Source organism: Protomyctophum bolini (genome assembly GCF_963924005.1).
Source record: "Protomyctophum bolini genome assembly, chromosome: 2".
Lineage (NCBI taxonomy): Eukaryota > Metazoa > Chordata > Actinopteri > Myctophiformes > Myctophidae > Protomyctophum > Protomyctophum bolini.
Window position 1 is genome coordinate 39,227,271 of NC_137863.1, and position 5,323 is coordinate 39,232,593.

The 5,323-nt window shown below is 39.8% G+C and overlaps 1 protein-coding gene across 1 annotated transcript in view; it reads right to left on the reverse strand.

The window, feature by feature from the left end:
• The window catches only part of arhgap9 (Rho GTPase activating protein 9), a 61,195-nt gene extending 56,461 nt beyond the window's left edge, over positions 1–4,734 (reverse strand). Inside the window, exon 1 of the mRNA XM_080780620.1 lies at positions 4,715–4,734. The gene's annotated coding sequence lies outside the window, so the exon portion shown is untranslated. The remainder of the gene's footprint in view (positions 1–4,714) is intronic.
• Between the last annotated feature and the right edge of the window lie 589 nt (positions 4,735–5,323).

Genomic DNA, 5,323 nt, shown 5'->3' on the forward strand with positions numbered 1-5,323 from the left:
TAAATATCATCAGGCTATACTAGGGTTTATGCTTTAAGTTAAACGTATCAGTTATTTTCAGAGAACAAAACCTGTCAAGTGACAAATTAGTGTAGAACTGGCTAAAATGGTAATTAAAATTTACTTTATTTCCGTGCATTGTCTTGTGCATTTTTAGTAAAATGTGAGGGAAAACAGCAAAGACTTTCCCAGTTAAGAAAATCGCCAAATAGTTTTGTTAAATTCAAATGGTTCTTTGACCTAGAATAGTCAAGGAATCGGGTAAAAATGTGAGTTGTGAGTTGGTTCTGTGGTAAATTTAACTCAAATAATGTATCTACTGCTAATACAAGAGTCTGTCACTGGATCAAGGCAAATGATAGTGTATTAAATAGAATAAATAATTGACCTACGATGTATAAAATAGACTACACTCATACGTCTTAGGTAAATTATCTTATTTTAACTTGAATATTAGGTTCAAGGACAACGTGACACCTGCCACGGTTAGTTAGGCAGCCTCAGTTTCCCTAATCATGAATATTAGATGAAATTGTACTGCGTGTTTGAATGGCTCTTACCACAGAATCACTTCAATCATGTACTGTACATTTACATAGCTCATCGAAAAGAACCATTATGATTATTAAAATGCCATGGAAAAACAAAACCACAAAAAAGAAAGAAAAAACATGACAAAGTGCCAACATAATATGCTGGCTAGAAGGGAAGGTTGGCTAGCTATAGTGCTGCTCATGGCCCAAAAGGGAGCTCAGCAGTGGTGGAAAAAGTACTCAAGTGTATTAAAATATTTCGAAAATAGCACATCTACAAGCTCACAATGCATTCGCATCGCGACACATTGTGAGCTTGTAGAGCTTGTATATATAGGGCTGAAGTGATTTATGCATGTTTTGTAATAATAAAATATTAAAGTAATCAGTAACTAATGTTTTCAAGTAAATGTAGTGTAGTAAAAGTACAACATTTGCCTCCGAGATGCAGTGGAGCAGAAGTAAAAGTATTGGAAATTGGAAATGTACAAATACCTCAAAATTGTACCTGGCTATAAGTACAGAGACAGCACTTAAGTAAATGTACTTATTTACTTTCCAGCACTGGAGCTCAGGCATGGAGTACATTGATGTTTGCTGATGAAGAGCTCTGTGAGCCCCATTGATCCACCAGGGATGAGAGTGAGCTGTCAGAAGCTATCACGCAAGTCAAAGACCCACTTTCAGCCCTGTGCAGTCAAAGTGATACTGCTAATACAGCACTACCGATGGAACGTGCGTATATGCATGTGCACACAAAGAGATGGATTCATTTATTTGTTTAAAATGTTATATACACATAAATAGCTCGTTTACACATACTATTTAGCTATGATTTGTCAGGAAATTAAAATGTAATTTCCAGTTCATATATGATTGTAATGCTTTGTTTCAAAGTAAATGCCAATTCACTAAAATATAGACAGTTTGTTTTTCATTATTCAAATTAATTACCATTGGTAATGATAAAATAGTCCATTGGTCATGAAAAAATAAAAAAGATAATGTCTGTCTCATAGGAGGGCTGTGGCATGCAGTTCAGAAACCACACAATTTTACAACAACAGGATTAAACAATATTTCGTTTTTATTATCGTGAGAACGATGGCTTCCATTTTTTAATGCCTGCCATTAGCAGGCTTAGGCTCTTTTCTTAAGTGGTCCTTTAAGAGAATAACATGGCAGGTTCTTGTTCAAAAACAGTACAGGAAGAAACAGAGCAGTATATTGCAACGATAAAGCCACAACTACCCTGCTAGTTGGTGGAGACGAAACTAAAGTCAGCAGCTTAGGTTCGATTGATTGATTTAAGGATCAAGCAACTACAGGTCATGCCACCGCGTCATGTCGACATCATTCAGCTACTGTACGTCACCACCACCACCACCCGTGATGGGCAGACTGCACACAAACTAACCTATCACTGCAAACATCTGGAGCAGAGGATCTGTGCGGAAAATGACATTGTTCCATGTAAAGCACAGTGTTTTAGGGAAGGAACACACATGTATTGACCTTTAGACCTCGCTCTCGCTGCTATAGATAAAGAGTACTGTAACAAAATTATATTAAGATAGGTGACTGTATGAAACTTTTAGACTAGAGTCTCTAGAACATTCCTTTTGCTTCCAAAGAAGGCCACTGCTTCAAACGTGTCCAAACAAACACATTTTTGTACACATGCATTGCACGTGTGCACTCCACACACAAACACACGCACACACACACACACACAGTCACGCGCGCTCGCACACACGCACGCACGCACGCACACACACACACACACACACACACACACACACACACACACACACACACACACACACACACACACACACACACACACACACACACACACACACACACACACACACACACACACACACACACACACACACACACACACACACACACACACACACACACACACACACACACACACACACACACACACACACACACACACACACACACACACACACACACACACACACACACACACACACACACACACACACACACACACACACACACACACACACACACACACACACACACACACACACACACACACACACACACACAGTTTGCCAAAATATCCCAGAGTAAAAGGAACAGCCTAATCCTTCTCATACACACAGCATACAAATCCAGTAGTGGAGTACTCCAATCTCTCAATCTCTCCTTGACACTAAACCCAAAACAGTGGTCTATACATGACACACTGCTAAGCCAACGTGTAACCACGCTGCTAATACTGTGCATGGTACAAGGCCCTTTTAATCAGCAAAATTGCAACCATCACTAGAGAATAATCTGCCAAGGCAGCATAGTCAGTTGTGGGTGAGTGCAGTCAGTGATGTGGAATTATTAAATAATACAATTCTCTCCGCTGAATTTGTTCAGACAGCAAATCCAACTAAAGTAAAAATAGGTTGTTGGTGTTTCACACAGAACTGTTGTAACCAAGGCTTTATATTCAGGAGTGAAGTTACAGCATGGATATGAGAAGTAGTCCTACAGATAAACGGATGACCCCCCCCCCCCCAAGGCAGTTGTTACTCAAATGTGGTGGTGGGGCATTCTGTGGAAATCGATCTACAAGATTGTGAGTGTTTTTGGTACAAGATGTTTGGTGTAGATAAAAAGGCAGGGACGAACTATAGGCATCAGCGCTAACCCCTCTGGGATTCAGACAACAAAGTTAAGTGTTAACAGGAATTAAGATTGACCCTTACAGGTCCTGGTGGTCTACTCACCCTACCGATTCAAGTAAAGAACATTTAAGGTCACAAAGAGAAGTCCAACGCGCTTCAGCCACATTGTGAATAGAAGTGCTCGCTCTGTGCTCAACAGTATAGGACAATATGATATCAAAGGAATGTTTTATTAATTTTCAGGAGACTGTGACTTTATTAATTTGCAGAGGTGACTGCAAATTAATAAAACGTGCAGACCCACTTGAGTGCTTCTGCTCCAGTATGGGTAGTCTAATTTGAAGTGCCCATGGTAACTTTCTTTTCAGATAACAGTAAGGCCGTCATCAGACATCAGTGGTAAACTAACAGGTGAATAGCACACACTGACTGTTACACAACACCATTTCAAATCAGGATGTTCTGAGCCCATACTGTAAGAACAATGGCATTCTACAAACCATCAAAGGAACAATTCTTCCACAGCACACAGGATAAAGAAACAGGGGGTGATATCTCCAGCTTTGCATCGACTTAAGAAAGATTATGAAACTGTAAAAAATGCAGTGCGTCAAACTATTTCCATCACTCCCTTGTGATGTTAGCCCATACAGTTCAGTTAGTAGTTCACACATGCCTGCAAGGATAACTCAGTTAAAGCATGCATCATGAAACATGCAAATGTACCAACTCACAATGAAGGGCACTTAAAGTAAAACATTAACAGTTCATATCACACTACAATACATTGAAACAGAGATGAGAGAAACTTTGGTGATGAATTTCAAAGCAGTCATTCAAACCCACACTGACATACAGAAGTTGTCAACAAGCAGAAGAAAGTTTCTTACAGGAAGTTGCTGAGGTGAGAACGTCTTTGATGTTTGAGAGAACAGTGTTTTTGCCACATCGTTTTGTATTCTTATTTTATTTTTTAAATGATATTAAATAGCCCTACATTGTATACTAATACTATTGTGTTGTTAAATGTTTCATTCGATTTTTGGTCGGGTATTATTTTCTCTGCCTACCACAACAAGCCTGTATCTGAGAGGCTTGAGAAATAACCATATCGAGTATTAATATAGGGAAATAGCCTACGGTTTTGTTCAATTAAAGGCGGCAATGAATATGAATAGGCCTATGATTTTTCAACTTCTCTCATGCAAATAAAGTCCCATAAATGTTCCATGGATGTATGATGGAAGTTGCAAAATAGTTCATTTTAAAACTAAAATAATTTGTCAATGTGGGAGACATGCATCAAATCTAATGATTTTACATGCAACGAACGTCACAACATAAACATGTTACAGAACTCTCTCATGGACCTGGCTATAAAGTATGACAGGTCACATTTACATTACAACTTATAGTCGATGACATAGTGACATTTGTTTCACTACTTTGTAAAATATAACCTAAAATCTAAAGCGTATATACCGTATAACTTGAAGAAAAGAAATAATTCAACAGCAATCTCACCTTTCAACGTGCAGCGCGCGAGCGGGTCATCAGACAGAACAGAAGACAAGCGGTGATGACAGCTCAGTTCCAAGCGCCCGGAGTGACGAGTCTGGATCCCATTGCCTGGAGGTATGGTGGCGCTGTGATTGGCCAGTTGGTTATTATCACATCAATGCATTTCTTGCTGACCTGTAATGTTTAACAGCGAATAGATATGCTGCTGCTGTGGATCTGCTGAGAAAGAGAAACACATTAATTAAATTAAATATTATTTTGATATTCTACTGACGAGAGAGAGAGAGAGAGAGACTGTGCCGTGGACTGCCAAATTAAGAAACAGATATGGCCTGGGTACCAGATTAAGTTCCAGGGTGCACTCAATTTGGCGCTAAATTAACCCCGAAAGATATCTATAGTAGTTGATCCCGCCCCGGAGCGGCACGACGTGACCTCAAACAAGGGCACCACCATAATCTTGCCGGAGACGCTCGAGCTCATGGGTATTGTAGTTTGTTCTATTGGCAGCTACTGTTGCCGGGACGGCACGTGCGCTGTCACAAAACTACAACCATGGCCGTTTGTAGTCGATTGACCAAAGCTTGCGTCAGCGCAAGGAAACAACAGCAC